The sequence below is a fragment of the Delphinapterus leucas genome, chromosome X (genome assembly GCF_059928025.1).
Source record: "Delphinapterus leucas isolate spDelLeu-1000000601 "Yukka" chromosome X, BTC_Dleu_Yukka2, whole genome shotgun sequence".
Classification (NCBI taxonomy): Eukaryota; Metazoa; Chordata; class Mammalia; order Artiodactyla; family Monodontidae; genus Delphinapterus; species Delphinapterus leucas.
Window position 1 is genome coordinate 52,834,875 of NC_143150.1, and position 20,816 is coordinate 52,855,690.

Here is a 20,816-nt window from a genome sequence, read left to right on the forward strand (position 1 = left end):
AGAAAAACCTGCAACCAAGACTACTCTACCCAGCAAGGATCTCATTCAGATTTGATGGAGAAATTAAAACCTTTACAGACAAGCAAAAGCTGAGAGAGTTTAGCACCACCAAACCAGCTTTACAACAAATGCTAAAGGAACTTCTCTAGACAAGGAACACAAGAGAAGGAAAAGACCTATAATAACGAACCCAAAACAATATAGAAAATGGGAATAGGAACATACATATCGATAATTACCTTAAATGTAAATGGACTAAATGCTCCCACCAAAAGACACAGATTGGCTGAATGGATACAAAAACAAGACCCTTATATATGCTGTCTACAAGAGACCCACTTCAGACCTAGAGACACATACAGACTGAAAATAAGGGGATGGAAAAAGATATTCCATGCAAATGGAAACCAAAAGAAAGCTGGAGTAGCAATTCTCATATCAGACAAAATAGACTTTAAAATAAGGACTATTACAAGAGACAAAGAAGGACACTACATAATGAACAAGGGATCGATCCAAGAAGAAGATATAACAATTGTAAATATTTATGCACCCAACATAGGAGCACCTCAATACATAAGACAAATACTAACAGCCATAAAAGGGGAGATCGACAGTAACACATTCATAGTAGGGGACTTTAACACCCCACTTGCACCCATGGACAGATCATCCAAAATGAAAATAAATAAGGAAACACAAGCTTTAAATGATACATTAAACAAGATGGACTTAATTGATATTTATAGGACACTCCATCCAAAAACAACAGAATACACATTTTTCTCAAGTGCTCATGGAACATTCTCCAGGATAGATCATATCTTGGGTCACAAATCAAGCCTTGGTAAATTTAAGAAAATTGAAATTGTATCAAGTATCTTTTCTGACCACAACGCCATGAGACTAGATATCAATTACAGGAAAAGATCTGTAAAAAATACAAACACATGGAGGCTAAACAATACACTACTTAATAATGAAGTGATCACTGAAGAAATCAAAGAGGAAATAAAAAAATACCTAGAAACAAATGACAATGGAGACACAACGACCCAAAACCTATGAGATGCAGCAAAAGCAGTTCTAAGGGGGAAGTTTATAGCAATAGAAGCCCACCTTAAGAAGCAGGAAACATCTCGAATACATAACCTAACCTTGCACCTCAAGCAATTAGAGAAAGAAGAACAAAAAAACCCAAAGCTAGCAGAAGGAAAGAAATCATAAAAATCAGATCAGAAATAAATGAAAAAGAAATGAAGGAAATGATAGCAAAGATCAATAAAACTAAAAGCTGGTTCTTTGAGAAGATAAACAAAATAGATAAACCACTAGCCAGACTCATCAAAAAAAAAAGGGAGAAAACTCAAATCAATAGAATTAGAAATGAAAAAGGAGAAGTAACAACTGACACTGCAGAAATAAAAAAAATCATGAGAGATTACTACAAGCAACTCTATGCCAATAAAATGGACAATCTGGAAGAAATGGACAAATTCTTAGAAATGCACAACCTGCCAAGACTGAATCAGGAAGAAATAGAAAATATGAACAGACCAATCACAAGCACTGAAATTGAAACTGTGATTAAAAATCTTCCAACAAACAAAAGCCCAGGACCAGATGGCTTCACAGGTGAATTCTATCAAACGTTTAGAGAAGAGCTAACACCTATCCTTCTCAAACTCTTCCAAAATATAGCAGAGGGAGGAACACTCCCAAATTCCTTCTACGAGGCCACCATCACCTTGATACCAAAACCAGACAAGGATGTCACAAAGAAAGAAAACTACAGGCCAATATCACTGATGAACATAGATGCAAAAATCCTCAACAAAATACTAGCAAACAGAATCCAACAGCACATTAAAAGGATCATACACCATGATCAAGTGGGGTTTATTCCAGGAATGCAAGGATTCTTCAATATACGCAAATCTATCAATGTGATAAACCATATTAACAAATTGAAGGAGAAAAACCATATGATCATCTCAATAGATGCAGAGAAAGCTTTCGACAAAATTCAACACCCATTTATGATAAAAACCCTGCAGAAAGTCGGCATAGAGGGAACTTTCCTCAACATAATAAAGGCCATATATGACAAGCCCACAGCAAACATCATCCTCAATGGTGAAAAACTGAAAGCATTTCCACTAAGATCAGGAACAAGACAAGGTTGCCCACTCTCACCACTCTTATTCAACATAGTTTTGGAAGTTTTAGCCACAGCAATCAGAGAAAAAAAGGAAATAAAAGGAATCCAAATCGGAAAAGAAGTAAAGCTGTCACTGTTTGCAGATGACATGATACTATAAATAGAGAATCCTAAAGATGCTACCAGAAAACTACTAGAGCTAATCAATGAATTTGGGAAAGTAGCAGGATACAAAGTTAATGCACAGAAATCTCTGGCATTCCTATATACTAATGATGAAAAATCTGAAAGTGAAATCAAGAAAACACTCCCATTTACCATTGCAACAAAAAGAATAAAATATCTAGGAATAAACCTACCTAAGGAGACGAAAGACCTGTATGCAGAAAATTATAAGACACTGATGAAAGAAATTAAAGATGATACAAATAGATGGAGAGATATACCATGTTCTTGGATGGGAAGAATCAACATTGTGAAAATGACTCTACTACCCAAAGTAATCTACAGATTCAATGCAATCCCTATCAAACTACCACTGACATTTTTCACAGAACTAGAACAAAAAATTTCGCAATTTGTATGGAAACACAAAAGACCCCGAATAGCCAAAGCAATCTTGAGAACGAAAAAAGGAGCTGGAGGAATCAGGCTCCCTGACTTCAGACTATACTACAAAGCTACAGTAATCAAGACAGTATGGTACTGGCACAAAAACAGAAAGATTGATCAATGGAACAGGATAGAAAGCCCAGAGATAAACCCACGCACATATGGACACCTTATCTTTGATAAAGGTGGCAGGAATGTACAGTGGAGAAAGGACAGCCTCTTCAATAAATGGTGCTGGGAAAACTGGACAGGTACATGTAAAAGTATGAGATTAGATCACTCCCTAACACCATACACAAAAATAAGCTCAAAATGGATTAAAGACCTAAATGTAAGGCCAGAAACTATCAAACTCTTAGAGGAAAACATAGGCAGAACACTCTATGACATAAATCACAGCAAGATCCTTTCTGACCCACCTCCTAGAGTAATGGAAATAAAAGCAAAAATAAACAAATGGGACCTAATGAAACTTCAAAGCTTTTGCACAGCAAAGGAAACCATAATCAAGACCAAAAGACAACCCTCAGAATGGGAGAACATATTTGCAAATGAAGCAAATGACAAAGGATTAATCTCCAAAATTTACAAGCAGCTCATGCAGCTCAATAACAAAAAAACAAACAACCCAATCCAAAAATGGGCAGAAGACCTAAATAGACATTTCTCCAAAGAAGATATACAGAGTGCCAACAAACACATGAAAGAATGCTCAACATCATTAATCATTAGAGAAATGCAAATCAAAACTACAATGAGATATCATCTCACACCAGTCAGAATGGCCATCATCAAAAAATCTAGAAACAATAAATGCTGGAGAGGGTGTCGAGAAAAGGGAACACTCTTGCACTGCTGGTGGGAATGTGAATTGGTTCAGCCACTATGGAGAACAGTATGGAGGTTCCTTAAAAAACTACAAATAGAATTACCATATGACCCAGCAATCCCACTACTGGGCATATACCCTGAGAAAACCAAAATTCAAAAAGAGTCATGTACCAAAATGTTCATTGCAGCTCTATTTACAATAGCCCGGAGATGGAAACAACCTAAGCGCCCATCATCGGATGAATGGATAAAGAAGATGTGGCACATATATACAATGGAATATTACTCAGCCTTAAAAAGAAATGAAATTGAGCTATTTGTAATGAGACGGATAGACCTAGAGTCTGTCATACAGAGTGAAGTAAGTCAGAAAGAAAAAGACAAATACCGTATGCTAACACATATATATGGAATTTAAGGGGGAAAAAAATGTCATGAAGAACCTAGGGGTAAGACAGGAATAAAGATGCAGACCTACTGGAGAACGGACTTGAGGATATGCGGAGGGGGAAGGGTGAGCTTTGACAGGGCGAGAGAGAGTCATGGACATATACACACTAACAAACGTAGTAAGGTAGATAGCTAGGGGGAAGCAGCCGCAAGGCACAGGGATATTAGCTCGGTGCTTTGTGACAGCCTGGAGGGGTGGGATAGGGAGAGTGGGAGGGAGGGAGACGCAAGAGGGAAGAGATATGGGAACATATGTATATGTATAACTGATTCACTTTGTTATAAAGCAGAAACTAACACACCATTGTAAAGCAATTATACCCCAATAAAGATGTTTAAATAAATAAATAAATAAATAAAGTTGGTGCTAAAGGAAAAAAAAAAATGAATCTGAAAACTAAATGTAAAATGCAAAGGTATAAACCTCCTGGAAAATAACATAGGAGAAACTCTAGGTGACCTAGGGTTTAGTGATGACTTCTTAGATACAACACCAAAAACATGGTCCATAACAAAATTTGATAATTTTTTAATTGAGTATAGTTGATTTACAATATTAGTTTCAAGTGTAAAACATAGCAATTAAATTAACAGATTATAGTCCATTTAAATTTATTATGATAAGTTGGATCCTGGCAGCAGCTGCAGCAGCTCTTGTCTTTTCTGGCTCTCCTTGCTCTCTCCTTTTTGCTTCTGGAAACATAGCCTCCAGTGTGGCTGTCTCTGAAGGGGTCATCAAAATGTTCAATGACATGAAGATGTGTAAGTTGTCAACACCAGAGGAGGTGAAGAAAGACAAGAAGGTGGTGCTCTTCTGCCTGAGCGAGGACAAGAAGAACATCATCCTGGAGGAGGGCAAGGAGATACTGGTAGGTGATGTGGGCCAGACTGTAGACGACCCCTACGCCACCTTTGTCAAGATGCTGCCAGACAAAGCCTGCCACTACGTCCTCTATGAGGCAATCTATGAGACCAAGGAGAGCAAGAAGGAGGACCTGGTGTTCATCTTCTGGACCCCTGAGTGTGCACCCCTTAAGAGCAAAATGATGTATGGCAGCTCCAAGGACGCCATTAAGAAGAAGATGACAGAGATCAAGATGAATTACAAGCAAACTTGTAAGGAGGTCAAGGACCCCTGCACCCTGGCAGGGAAGCTGGGGAGCAGCGCTGTCCTCTCCCTGGAGGGCAAGCCTTTGTGAGCTCCCTCCAGCCCCCTGCCTGGAGCATCTGGCAGCCCCAGACCTGCCTATGGGGGTTGCAGGCTGCCCCCTTCCTGCCAGACCTGAGGGGCTGGGGGGATCCCAGCAGGAGGAGGGCAGTCCCTTCACCCCAGTTGCCAAACAGCAACCCCACCCCCTGGATCTTCCTCCTTCTCCCTCCATCCCTGACAGTCCTGGCCTTCCCAAACAGCTTTTGACCTTCTGATTCCTCTTGGGTTGAAACAGATCAAGTTCTCCCCAGGGACCCCTATTTGGGGGGTGCTGTATTTTTTTGACAACACCCCAACTTCCCACCTGTTCCTCCCCTTTCCCATGCTGCTAACGTCTAACCACAATAGTGACTCTGTGCTTGTCTGTTTAGTTCTGTGTATAAATGGAATGTTGTGGAGATGGCCCCTCCCTGCACCACTTGGTTCCCCTTCCCTTTTTTCCCTGGTCACAGCCACTCATGGAAGCCAGACCAGTAAGGGACCTTCAATTAAAAACACACACATACACACACAACAATAAAAATCAATCAATAAATAAAGTTATTATGTAATATTGACTATATTCCCTGTGACGTACAATATATACTTGTAGCTTACTTATTTTATACATAGTAGTTTGTACATCTTGCCCCTCTCTCCTTCCCTCTCCCCCTGGTAGCCACTAGTTTGTTTTCTATATCTGTGAGTCTGTTTCTCTTTTGTCATATTCATTTGTTTTATTTTTTAGACTCCATATATAAGTGGTAACATAGAGTGTTTCTCTTTCTCTGACTTATTTCACTAAGCATAATACCCTCTAGGTCCATCCATGTTGTTGTAAATGCCAAAATTTTATTATTTTCATGGCTGAGTAATATTTCATTGTATATATATACTGCATGTTCTTTATCCATTCATCTGTTAATGGACACTTAGGTTGCTTCCACATCTTGGCTATTGTAAATAATGTTGCTATGAACATTGGGGTGCATATATCTTTTCAAATTAGTGTTTTCGTTTTCTTTGGATATATACCCAGGCATGAAATTAGAGGATCCTATGGTAGATCTATTTTTGACTTTTTGAGGAACCTCCATACTGATTTTCAAAATGGCTTCACCAGTTTACATTCCCACCAACAGTGTACAAGCATTCCCTTTTCTCCACATCCTCACCAATATTTGTTATTTGTGTTCTTTTTGATGATAACCATTCTTACAAGTGTGAGCTGATATCTCGTGGATTTCATTTGCATTTCTCTGATAATTAGCTATGTTGCACAGCTTTTCATGTGACTATTAGCCATCTCTACAGCTCTTTGGGAAACTGTCAATTCAGGTCTTCTGCCCATTTTTTAATTGAGTTTTTTGTTATATTGAGCTGTATGAGCTGTTTACACATTTTGGATATTAACTCTTTATCAGACATGTCATTTGAAAATATCTGTTCCCATTTAATAGAGTGTCTTTTTCTTTTCTTAATGGTTTCCTTCCCTGTGCAAAAGCTTTTAAGTTTGATATTGTCCCATTTGTTTACTTTTGCTTTTGTTTCCCTTGCCTGAGGATACAGATCCAAAAAATATTGCTAAGACATATGTCAAAGAGTGTACTGCCTATGTTTTCTTCTAGGAGTTTTACGGTTTCAGGTCTTAAATTTAGGTGTTTAATACATTTTAAGTTTATTTTTGTATATGGTGTGAAAAAAATGTAATTTCATTCTTTTACATGTAGCTGCCCAGTTTTTCCAGCACCACTTATTGAAGAGACTGTCTTTTCACCATTATATAATCTTGCCTCCTTTTTCATAGATTAAATTGACCATAAGTGTGTGGGTTTATTTCTGGGCTCTCTATTTTGTTCCATTGATGTATGTATATGTTTTTGTGCCAGTACCATACTGTTTTCATTATCGTACCTTTCTAGTATAGTCTAAAGTCAGTGAGTGTGCTACCTCCAATTTTGTTTTTCTTTTCCAAGATTTCTTTGGATATTCAGGGTCTTTTGTGTTTCCATACAAATTAAAAATTTTTTTTGTTGTAGTTCTATGAAAAATGCCATTGGTATTTTGATAGAGATTTCATTGAATCTGTAGATTGCTTTGTGTAATATGGTCATTTTAACAATATTAATTCTTCCAATCCAAAAACATAATATACTTTTCCATCTGTTTGTGTTGTCATTAATTTTATTCATCCATGTCATAGTTTTTCAAGTACAGATTTTACCTCCTTAGGTAGATTTATTCCTAGGTATTTTCTTTTTGTTGTGATGGTAAATGGGATTGTTTCCTTCATTTCACTTTCTGATAGTTCAATGTTAGTGTATAGAATAGAAATGCACTTATTTTTATTAAATTTGTATCCTGCAACTTTACCAAATTCATTGATAGGCTCTAGTAGATTTTTGGTTGTATATTTAGGATTTTCTTTGTGTAGTATCATGTTATCTGCAAGCAGTGAAAATTTTACTTCTTTCTTTCCAGTTTGGAATCATTTTATTTTTCTCTTGTCTAATTGCTGTGGATAAGTCTTCCAATACTATGTAGAATAAAAGTGACAAGAATGGGCATCCTTGTCTTGTTCCTAATCTTAGAGGAAATGCTTTGAGCTTTTCAATGTTGAGTATGATGTTAGTTGTGGGCTTGTCATAAATGTCCTTTATAATGTTGAGGTATATTCCCTCTATACCCATGTTGTTGAGAGTTTTTATCATAAATGGATGTTGAATTTTGTCAAAAGGTTTTTCTGCATCTATTGGGATGATCACATGATTTTTTATTCAATTCATTAATGGGGTGTATCACATTGATTGATTTGTAGATATAAAACCATGCTTGCATGCCTGAGATAAATCCTACTTTATCATGGTATATGAACCTTTTAATGTATTGTTGAATTCAATTTGCTAATATTTTGGTGAGGATTTTTACATCTATGCTCATCAGTGATATTGGCCTGAATTTTTCTTTTTTAGTTATATCTTTGTTCTGGGTATCAAGGTGTTTCTGTGCTTGTAGAATGAGTTTGGATGTGTTCCTTCTTCTGCAATTTTTTGGAATAATTTTAGAAGAATAGGTGTAAACTTTGTTTGGTAGAATTCATCTCTGTATGAATCAGGTCCTTCGCTTTTGTTTGTTGGGAGTTTTGTTTCGTTTTGTTTTGCTTTGTTTTTATGGATTCAATTTCATTACTGGTCATTGGCCTGTTCATGTTTTCTATTTCTTTCTGGTTCAGTCTTGGGAGATTGTACACTTATAGCAATTTGTCCATTTCTTTCAGGTTGTCCATTTTATTGGCATATAGTTGTTCACAGTAATTTCTTATGATCGTTTGTATCTCTGTGTTGTAAACCGTAACTTCTTTTTCATTCCTGGTATTATTGATTTGAGACCCCTCTCTTTTTCTTTTTGGTGAGTCTAGCTAAAGTTGTATCAATTGTGTTTATCTTTTCAAACAACCAATTCTTATTTTCATTTGTCCTTTCCCTTGTTTTTTTAAGTTTCTATTTCATTTATTTCTACTCTGATCTTTATGATTTTTTTTACTTCTATTAACTTTGGATTTTGTTTGTTCTAATTTTTCTAGTTCATTTAGGTGTAAGGTCAGGTTGTTTACTTGCAATTTTTTTGTTTCCTGAAGTAAGCTTGTATTACTATAAACTTCCCTCTTAGAACTGCTTTTCCTGCATCTCATAGAATTTGGTCACTGGGTTTTTGTTTTCATTTGTCTCCAGGTATTTTCTCATCTCCTATTTGATTTCTTCAATGATCCATTGGTTGTTTAGTGGCATATTATTTAGCTTCTATGTGTTTGTGGTTTTTTTTTTATTGGGGTATACTTGTTTTATAATGTTGTGTTAGTTTCTACTGTACAGCAAAGTAGAGTTCCCTGTGTTATACAGCAGGTTTATATACAAAATAGATACCTAATGTGTTTGTGTTTTTTTTCTGGTTTCATAGAATTGTGTTTGGAAAAGATGCTTGATATGTTTTCAATTTTCTTAAATTTACAGAGACTTGTTTTGTGCCCTAGCATGTGATCTATACTGGAGAATGTTCCATGTGCACTTGAAAAGAATGTGTATTTTGCTGCTTTGGGTGGAATGTTTTATATATATATATATATATATATATATATATATATATATACACAGTAAGTCCCCTACTTACGAACCTTTAAGTTGCGAACTTTCAAAGATGTGAACGTGCATTCATATGTCCAATCACGTAAGTTAGTTCATGTGTCTGGTGTACATTGTCACATGCTTGCATCCTCTACAAGTGGTTATGGTTTTGTGTACTTTAGAGTACATTAGTACAGTATCTTTATTTCAAGCCCAGGATGTCTGGAAGCAAGTGTAAAAGCAGCAGTGATGTAGTTGGTACTGCTAAGAAGCGCCAGGAATTGGAGGTCCAGAGGAAGGACGAAGAGAGACAAGAGGAAGAAGTAACTGAAGAACAAAAAAGTTTCATGTTGCAGGAAATGGCAAGAGGATTTTCTTTATTTGAGGAGGCACTGTTAGTTTTTAAGGCACAGGACACAAGTGTAGAACAGTGCACGAAGGTTGCAGCAGCCATTCAGAATGCAATCCAGTTCTACCGTGTCATCTATTACAAGAAAAAAAGAGCTATTACCCAGATATCACTGGATTGTTTTCTCAAAAGGATAGATAGAATTGAATCCAGCAAGGAACCAGAACCTGTGTCATCAATGTCAGGTATGAGTGAAATTGCAGCTTACTCTCTGTCTCCTATTGCTGATGATCCTTCAGCTCTACTATCTCCCACCTCCTCTCCCTCCTCCAGTCAGTACCTCTTCTTGCCAGTTCACTCAATGCCAACCCCTGTATGCCAGCTGTTATACTGTACTACTGTACTTTTCAAGGTACTGCACTGTAAGATTAAAAATGTTTATTTTTGTATTTGTTTTTTACGTATTATTTTCATGAAAAGTATTATAAACCTTGTATATACAGTACTACATAGCTGATTGTGTTAGTTGGGTACCTAGGCTAACTTTGTTGGACTTACAAACAAATTGGACTTACAAACACACTCTCTGAATGGAACTTGCTTGAATGTAGGGGACTTACTGTATATAAAGTCTATTTGATCTAATGTGTCATTTAAGAGCAGTGTTTCCTTATTGAATTTCTGTCTAAATGATCTGTTCATTGATGTACTGGGGTGTTAAAGTCCCCTACTATTATTGTGTTCTGTCAATTTCTCCCTTTATATCTGTTAATATTGGCTTTATGTATTTAGGTGTGTCTATGTTCAGTGCATATATATTTACAATTGTTATATCTTCTTGGATTGATCCCTTGATCAATATGTAATGTCTTTCTTTGTCTCTTGTAAGAGTCTTTGTTTTAAAGTCTATTTTGTTTGTTGTAAGAATTGCTTCCCTGTCTTTCTTTTGATTTCCATTTGCATAGAATACCTTTTTCCATCCCCTCACTTTCAGTCTGCATGTGTCTTTAGATATGAAGTGAGTCTCTTGTAGGCAGCATATATATGGGTCTTGTTTTTGTATCCATTCAGCCAGTCTATGTCTTTTGATTGGAGCATTTAGTCTATTTACATTTAAGGTAATTATTGATAAGTATGTATCAATATTTATTACCATTTTGTTAATTGTTTTGGGGTTGTTTTTCTACTTTGTTTTTCTTCTTTTGATCTCTTCCCTTGAGATTTGATGGCTATCTTTAGTCATATATTTAGGTTACCTTTAGTGATATGTTTGGATTCCTTTCTCTTTTTGTGTTTGTGTATCTATTATAGATTTTGGTGTGGTTACTGTGAGTTTTACATATATAAGTGTGTGAGTGTGTGTGTGTATATAGTTATTTTAAGTTGCTGATCTCTTAATTTCAAATGCATTTCAACAAGCCTGCATTTTTCCTCCCCTCCCCCACAAGTTTACTGTTTTTGTCATCATATTTTACATCATTTTGTTTTCTGTATCCCTTAACTACTTTTTGCAGATATAGATGATTTTTACTACTTTTTTCTTTTAATCTTTCTACTAGCTTTGCACATGGTTGATTTACTTCCTTTACTGTATATTTGCTTTTACCAATGAGTTTTTCCTTTCATACTTTTCATGTTTCTAGTTGTGGCCTTTTCTTTTTTGCTTAGAGAAGTCCCTTTTACATTTCTTGTAAAGCTGGTTTGGTGTTGCTGAACTCTTTTAGCTTTTACTTGTCTGTAAAACTTTTGATCTCTTCATTAAATCTGAATGAAAGCCTTGCTGGTAGATTATTCTTGTAGGTTTTTCCCTTTCAACACTAAATATATCATGCCACTCCCTTCTGCCCTGCAGGGTTTCTGCTCAAAAGTCAGCTGACAGCCTTATGGGAATTCCTTTGTATGTAACTTTTTGCTCTTCCCTTGCTGTTTTAATATTCTCTTTATCATTTGCCACTTTAATTACAGTGTCTTGATGTGGTCATCTTTAGGATGATCCTTTTTGTCCTTCCTGGATTGAGATGTCTGTTTCCTTTCCCAGATAGGGAACTTTTTAGCTATTATGTATTCAAATATGTTTTCTATCCTTTTCTTTCTCTCTTCTCCTTCTGGGACCCCTACAGTGTGAATATTAGTGTGCTTGATGTTGTCCCAGAGGTCTATTAAACTGTCCTCTTTTCTTTTTATTTTTTCTGTTCAGCTTTAGTGATTTCCACTACTCTGTCTTCCAGCTCACTGATCCATTCCTCTGTATCATTTACTCTACTGTTGATTCTTCCTAGTGTATATTTCATTTCAGTTATTGTATTCTTTAGCTTTGTTTGGTTCTTCTTTATATCTTCTAACTCTTTTAAAAATTTCTCTCTGTGTTCATGCATCCTCCTGAGTTCTTTGATCATCTTTACAATCATTACCTTGAACACCTATTGGATAGATTGACCTTTTCCACTTCACCTAGTTCTTCTGAAGTTTTATCTTGTTTCTTCATTTGTAACATGTTCCTCTATTTCCTCATTTTGTCTGATTTGCTGTTTTTATTTCTATGTATTTGGTAGGTTGGTTATTTTTCCTGACCTTGGCGAAGTAGCTTTTTGTAGGATATGTCCTATGCATGCTAACAGCACATTCTCCTCTGGTCACCAGAACAATATGTTCTAGTTGTGCATTCTGTGTGGGCTGTGTGGGTCCTTCTGTTGTGGTGGACTGATTATGTGTGCAATCTGGTAGGTGTGGCTGGCCCCTGGACCAGTTGGTTGCCAGGCTCTGCCTTGTGTAGAGGCTGCTGGCTGCTCATTGGTGGGCTGGGTCAAAAGGCATTTGGCTATGGAACTCTAGGGGTCCTGGGGCTAGTGCTGGCTCACCGGTGGGCAGAGCCACATTCTGGTGTTAGTGATTGTGAGTGCAGGATTCTTGGATCTAGCTTCAGCCTACTCTTGGGTAGAGCCAGCTCCTGACATGGATGGCTGCAGGCTCTGGAGTGTCCCTAGGCTGGTGCTGTCCTGCTGTTGAATGGGGCTGAGGCTCACAGGGTCCTGGGGCTAGTGATGGTTAATTGGTTTTTGGAACTCTGGGAACTGGTCCCACGGTCTATGACTACAGGGCTCTTTGTGTCCAGAATCTGTTGTCAGCCCACTGGTTTGGGGGGGCTGGTTCCTGGAGATGCTGACTGAGGGTCTCAAGGTGTTCCAGAGCTGGTGTTTGTATGTTGGTGGGAAGGACCAGGACCTGGGAGATTCTGAGCTTGGTGCTGGCCTCCTGGTGTGTTGGCTGGGTCCTAACAAGTCAGACTATGGGGCTGTGTGGTCCTGGGGCTGGTGTCTGCCTGCTAGTGGGTGGGGTTGGGGCTCAGGGGATTCTAGGGCTGATTCCTGCTCCTCAGTGGATGAAGCCAGGTCCTTGGCTAATACCAGCCCACTGGCAGGCAGAGCCAGGTCTTGGAGTCTCTGGCTTCAGGACCCAGGGATTCCGGGGCTTTTTTTGGACTGATTGAGGTTGGGACTGAAGCCCAGGAAGTTCTGAGGCTAGTGCTGGTTCACTGTTGGGTGGAGCCTGGTCCTGGGATCTCTGGCTGCTGGGCCCTGGGTATCCTGGAGTTGGTGTTGGCCTGCTGCTGGATGGGCCCAGCTCTTGACACAGCTGGCTGTGGAGTTCAGTGTGTCCTAAAACTTGTGTCAGCCAACTGGTGGGAGGTACCAGATCGTGGAGTAGCTAATTGAAGGGCCCAGGCATCTCAGAGCTGGTCTTTGTCTGCTGGTGGATTGGGCTGGTTCCTGACAAGGCAGGCTGTGGTGCTGCAGTGGTCCTGGGGCTCATGTCCACCTGCTGGTGGGCATGGCCAGAACACAGGAGCCCTGGAGCTTGTAACTACCCACTGGTGTGTGAGGCTGGTCTCAGGGCTAGTGTCAGCCCTCTGATGGGTGGGGCTGAGGCCTAGGAGCTTTGGGGGCTAGTGTCAGCTCACTGGTAGGTGGAGCCAGTACCAGGGTCTCTGGCTGAAGGACCCTCAGTTTCCCAGACTTGGTGTTGTGGCCCACTGATGGGGCAGGGCTGGGACGCATGGTGTACTGGCGTTGGTGCCTGCCCACTGGTTGGCGGAGCTGGGTCCTGGAGTTAGTGCCTGCACACAGGTGTCTGGGGCTGGGTCCTGGGTCCTCTGGTGGACAGAGCCATGTCCCAGGGTGGCTGTGGGTGCAGGGAGTTTTAAGGTAGCCTCCCTGCTAGTTGGCGGAGTCATGTCCCTGCCCAGCTTATTGCTTGGCCTAAGGTGTACCAGTACTAGCGCCAACAGGCCAGTAAGCAGGGCTGGGTCCAAGTGCTAAGCTAGAGGAAAGATCCAAAATGATGCTTCTAGTACCAGTGTCCATGTGGTAGAATGAGCTCCCAAGAATGGCTGTCACTAGTGTCTATGTCACCAGGGTGAGCTCTAATTGCCTCCTCCCTCTTTAGGAGCCTCTCCAAGATCAGAAGGTAGGTCTGACACAGGCTCCTTTCAAATTACTGCTTCTCCTCTGAGTCCTGGAGTGTGTGGGATTTTATGTGCACCCTTTAAGAGTGGAGTCTCTTTTTCCCTCCAACCCTCTGGGTCTCCCCAAAATAAGCTCCACTGGCCTTCAAAGTCAAATGTTCTGGGGGTCGTCTTCCTGGTGCAGGATCCTTGGGCTGGGGAGACTGATGTGGGGCTCAGACCTTTTGCTCCTTGGGAAGAACCTCTGCAATTAAAATTATCCTCCATTTGTGGGTCCTCCACCCAGGGGGATGGGTCTTGACTATTCTGCCACTCCACACATCCTACCTGTCTTGTTGTGGTTCCTTCTTTATATCTTTAGTTGTAGATCTTTTCTGTTGGATTCTACTCTTTCTCATCAGTACTTGCTCTGTAAATAGTTGCAATTTTGGGTTGCCCATGAGAGGAGGTAACCTCAGGGTCTTCCTAATATGCCATCTTGGCCAAGCCAAAAATTTGATAACTTGAACTTCATTAAAATTAGAAACTTCTGCTTGCAAAACACACTGTTAAGATAATGCAAAGACAAGCCACAAAATGGGAGAAAATCTTTGCAAAACACATATCACATAAAGAACTGGTGCCCAAAAACCACGAAGAAATTTTAGTGTTAGTGATTCCAAGTTTTTCACAAAGATACCTTTCTAAACACAAATTTTATTGTAGTATAATTGCTTTACAATGTTGTGATAGTTTCTGCTGTACAGTGAAGTGAATCAGCTATACATATACATAAATCCCCTCCCTCTTGGACCTCCCTCGCCTCCCATCCCCCCAATCTAGGTCATCACAGAGCACTGAGCTGAGTGAGCTCCCTGTGCTATACAGCAGGTTCCCACTAGCTATCTATTTTACACATGGTAGTGTATTTATGTCAAACCTAATCACCCAATTCATCCCACCTTCACCTTCCCCCCGTGTCCCATATACATTCTCTATGACTGCCTTTCTATTTCTGCCTTGCAATTAGGTTCATCTGTACTACTTTTCTAAATTCCACATATATGTGTTAATATACAATATTCGTTTTTCTCTCTCTGACTTAATTCACTCTGTATGGCAGACTCTAGGTCCATCCACATCTCTACAAATGACCCAATTTCATTTCTTTTTATGGTTGAGTAATATTCCATTATATATATGCACCACATCTTCTTTATCCATTCATCTGTTGATGGACATTTAGGTTATTTCCATGTCCTGGCTATTGTAAATAGAGCTGCAATGAACCCTGGGTTACATGTGTCTTTTGGAATTATGGTTTTCTCAGGGTATATACCTAGTAGTGGGATTGCTGGGTCATATGGTAGTTCTATTTTTAGTTTTTTAAGGAACCGCCATATTTTCACCACAGTGGCTGTATAAATTTATATTCCCATCAACAATGCATGAGGGTTCCATTTTCAGCACACCCTCTCCAGAATTTATTGTTTGTAGATTTTTTGATGATGGCCATTCTGACTGTTGTGAGGGGATACCTCATTGTAATTTTGATTTGCATTTTTCTAATAATTAGTGCTGTTGAGCATCTTTTCATGTGCCTCTTGGCCATCTGTATGTCTTTGCTGAAATGTCTATTTAGGCCTTCTGCCCATTTTTCATTGGGTTGTTTGTTTTTTTGATATTGAGCTGCATGAGCTGTTTGTATATTTTGGAGATTAATCCTTTGTCACTTGCTTCATTTGCAACTATTTTCTCTCATTCTGAGGGTTGTCTTCTCATCTTGTTTATGGTTTCCTTTGCTGTGCAAAAACTTTGAAGTTTCATTAGGTCCCATTTGTTTATTTTTGTTTTTATTTCCATTTCTCTAGTAGGTGGGTCAAAAAGGATCTCCCTGTGATTTATGTCATAGAGTGTTCCACCTGTTTTCCTCTAAGAATTTGATAGTGTCTGGCCTTACATTTATGCCTTTAATCCATTTTGAGTTTATTTTTGTGTATGGTGTTAGGGAGTGTTCTAATTTCATTCTTTTACATGTAGTTATCCAGTTTTCCCAGCACCATTTATTGAAGAGGCAGTCTTGTCTCCACTGTATATTCTTGCCTCCTTTGTCATAGATTAGGTGACCATAGGTGCATGGGTTTATCTCTGGGCTTTCTTTCCTGTACCATTGATCTATATTTCTGTTTTTGTGCCAGTACCATACTGTCCTGCTACTGGAGCTTTGTAGTATAATCTGAAGTCGGGGAGCCTGATCCTCTAGCTCCATTTGTCTTTCTCAAGATTGCTTTGGCTATGTGGTGTCTTCTGTGTTTTCATACAAATTGTATAAATTTTTGTTCTTATTCTGGGAAAAATGCCATTGGTAATTTGATAGGGATTGCATTGAATCTATAGACTGCTTTGGATAGTATAGCCATTTTCGCAATATTGATTATTCCACTCCAGGAGCAAGGTATATCTCTCCAACTGTTTGTGTCATCTTGGATTTCTTTCATCACTGTTTTATAGTTTTCTGAGTGCAGATCTTTTGCCTCATTAGGTAGGTTGATTCCTAGGTATTTTAGTCTTTTTTTTGTTGCAGTGCTGAATGGGATTGTTTCCTTAAATTCCCTTTTTGATCTTTTGTTGTTAGTGTGTAGGAATGCAAGAGATTTCTGTGCATTAATTTTGTATCCTGCAACCTTACCAAATTCATCGCTTAATTCCATTAGTTCTCTGGTGGCATCTTTAGGATTTTCTATGTATAGTATTATATCATCTGCAAATAGTGACGGTTTTACTTCTTCTTTTCCTATTTGTATTCCTTTTATTTCTTTTTCTTCTCTGATTGCTGTGGCTAGGACTTCAAATACTATGTTGAATAATAGTGGTGAGAGTGGATATCCTTGTCTTGTTCCTGATCTTAGGGGAAATGCTTTCCAATTTTTCACCATTGAGAATGATGTTTGCTGTGGGTTTGTCATATATGGCCTTTATTATGTTGAGGTAGGTTCCCTCTGTGCCCACTTTCTGGAGAGTTTTTATCATAAATGGATGTTGGATTTGTTGAAAGGTTTTTCTGCATCTATTGAGATGAACATATGGTTTTTATTTTTTAATTTGTTAATATGATCTATCACATTGATTGATTTCCATATATTGAAGAACCCTGCATCCTGGTATAAATCACACTTGATCATGGTGTATCATACTTTTTTAAAAAATTATTTCTTATTTATTTTTTTAACATCTTTATTGGAGTATAATTGCTTTACAATGGTGTGTTGCTTTCTGCTATAGAACAAAGTGAATCAGCTATACATACACATATATCCCCATATCTCCTCCCTCTTGTGTCTCCCCCGCACCCTCCCTATCCTAACCCTCTAGGTGGTCACAGAGCACAGAGCCAATCTCCCTGTGCTATGCAGCTCCTTCCCACCAGCTATCTATTTTACATTAGTAACATATATAAGTCCATGCAACTCTCTCACTTCAACCCAGCTTATCCTTCCCACTCCCCATGTACTCAGGTCCATTCTCTACATCTGTGTCTTTATTCCTGTCCAGCACCTAGGTTCTTCATAACCATATTTTTAAAAATTCCATATATATGTGTTAGCATATGGTATTTGTTTTCCTCTTTCTGACTTATCTCACTCCACATGACAGACTCTAGGTCCATCCACCTCACTGCAAATATCTCAATTTCATTTCATTTTATGGCTAATATTTCATTTTATATATGTGCCACATCTTCTTTATCCATTTATCTGTTGATGGACACTTAAGTTGCTTCCATGTCCTGACTGTTTTAAATAGAGCTGCAATGAACATTGTGGTACATGACTCTTTTTGAATTATGTTTTTCTCAGGGTATATGCCCAGTAGTGGGATTTCTGGGTTGTATGGTAATTTTATTTTTAGTTTTTCAAGGAACTTACATACTGTTCTCCATAGTGGCTGTATCAATTTACATTCCCACCAACAGGGCAAGAGGGTTCCCTTTTCTCCACACCCTATCCAGTATTTATTGTTTGTAAATTTCTTAATGATGGCAATTCTGACTGGTGTGAGATGATATCTCATAGTAGTTTTGGTTTTCATTTTTCTGATGTTAATGATGTTGAGCATTCTTTCATGTGTTTGTTGGAAATCTGTATATCTTCTTTGGAGAAATGTCTATTTAGGTCTTCTGCCCATTTTTGGATTGGGTCGTTTGTTTTTTGTTATTGAGCTGCATGAGCTGCTTATAAATTTTGGAGATTAATCCTTTGTCGGTTGCTTCATTTGCAACTATTTTCTCCCATTCTGAGGGTTGTCTTCCCATCTTGTTTATGGTTTCCTTTGCTGTGCAAAAACTTTGAAGTTTCATTAGGTCCCATTTGTTTATTTTTGTTTTTATTTCCATTTCTCTAGTAGGTGGGTCAAAAAGGATCTCCCTGTGATTTATGTCATAGAGTGTTCTGCCTATGTTTTCCGCTAAGAATTTGATAGTGTCTGGCCTTACATTTAGGTCTTTAATCCATTTTGAGTTTATTTTTGTGTATGGTGTTAGGGAGTGTTTTAATTTCATTCTTTTACATGTAACTGTCCAGTTTTCCCAGCACTACTTACTAAAGATGCTGTCTTTTCTGCATTGCATAATCTTGCCTCCTTATCAAAAGTATGGTAACCATATGTTCATGGGTTTATCTCTGGGCTTTCTATCCTGTTCCATTGATCTATATTTCTGTTTTGGGCCTGTACCATACTGCCTTCACTACTGTAGCTTTGTGGTATAGTTTGATGTTGGGAGACCGTTCCTCCAACTCCATTTTTCTTTCTCAAGATTGCTTTGGCTATTCAGGGTCTTTTGTGCATTCATACGAATTGTAAAATTTTTGTTCTAATTCTGTGAAGAATGCCATCGGTAGCTTGATAGGGACTGCATTGAATCTGTAGATTGCTTTGAGTAGTAGAGTCATTTTCACAATGTTGATACTTCCAATCCAAGAACATGGCATATCTCTCCATCTCTTTGTATCATCTTTAATTTCTTTCATCAGTGTCTTATAGTTTTCTGCATACAGGTCTTGTGTCTCCTTAGGGAGGTTTATTCCTAGGTATTTTATGCTTTTTGTTGCAATGGTAAATGGGAGTGTTTCCTTAATTTCTCTTTCAGATTTTTCATATCTGGTGTAGAGGAATGCAACAGATTTCTGTGCATTAATTTTGCATCCTGCTACTGTTCCAAATTTATTGATAAGCTCTAGTAATTTTCTGGTAGCATCTTTAGGATTCTCTATGTATAGTATCTGCAGAGAGTGACAGCTTTACTTCTTCTTTTCCAATTTGGATTTCTTTCTTTTTCTTCTCTGATTGCTGTGACTAAGGCTTACAAAATGTTGTTGAATAAAAGTTGTGAGAGTGGGCAACCTTGTATTCTTCCTGATCTTAGTGGAAGTGGTTTCTCTTTTTCACCATTGAGAACCATGTTGACTGTGTGTTTGTCATATATGGCCTTTATTATGTTAAAGTATGTTCCCTCTATGCCTCAATTTTGGAGGGTTTTTATCATAAATGGGTGTTGAATTTTGTCAAAAGATTTTTTGCATCTATTGGGATGATCATACGGATATTATCCTTCAATTTGTTAATATGGTGTATCGCATTGATTGATTTTCATATATTGAAGAATCCTTGCATTCCTGGGATAAACCCCACTTGATCATAGTGTATGATTCTTTTAATGTGCAGTTGGATCCTGTTTGCTAGTATTTTGTTGAGGTTATTTGAATCTATGTTCATCAGTGATATTGGCCTGTAGTTTTCTTTCTTTGTGACATCTTTGTCTGGTTTTGGTATCAGGGTGATGGTGGCCTTATAGAATGAGTTTGGAAGTGTTCCTTCCTCTGCTATATTTTGGAAGAGTTTGAGGTTAGGTGCTAGCACTTCTCCAAATGTTTCACAGAATTAGCCTGTGAAGCCACCTGTTCCTTGGCTTTTGCTTGTTGGAAGATTTTTAATCACAGTTTCAATTTCAGTGGTTGTGATTGGTCTGTTTATATTTTCTATTTCTCCCTGGTTCAGTCCTGGAAGGTTGTGCTTTTCTAAGCATTTGTCCATTTCTTCCAGGTTGTCCATTTTATTGGCATATAGTTACTTGTAGTAATCTCTCATGATCTTTGTATTTCTGAAGTGTCAGCAGTATGGAGGTTCCTTAAAAAGCTAAAAATAGAACTACCATACCACCCAGCAGTCCCACTACTGGGCATATACCCTGATAAAACCTTAATTCAGAAAGCGTCATGTACCAAAATATTCATTGCAACTCTATTTACAATAGCCAGGACATGGAAGCCACCTAAGTTTCCATCAACAGTTGAATGAATAAAGAAGATGTGGCACGTATAGACAATGGAATATTACTCAGCCATAAAAAGAAATGAAGTTGAGTTATTTGTCGTGAGGTGGATGGACCTAGAGTCTGTCATACAGAGTGAAGTAAGTCAGAAAGTGAAAAACAAATACTGTATGCTAACACATATATATGGAATCTAAAATTAAAAAAATGGTCATGAAGAACCTAAGGGCACGATGGACATAAAGACACAGACCTACTAGGGAATGGACTTGATGATACGGGGAGGGGGGAGGGTAAGCTGGGACAAAGTGAGAGAGTGGCATGGACATATATG

At 38.4% G+C, this 20,816-nt stretch overlaps 1 pseudogene; it reads left to right on the forward strand.

Moving 5' to 3' along the window:
• Nucleotides 1–634: 634 nt before the first annotated feature.
• LOC149744249 (cofilin-1 pseudogene) lies at nucleotides 635–5,332 on the forward strand (annotated as a pseudogene).
• Nucleotides 5,333–20,816: the final 15,484 nt, after the last annotated feature.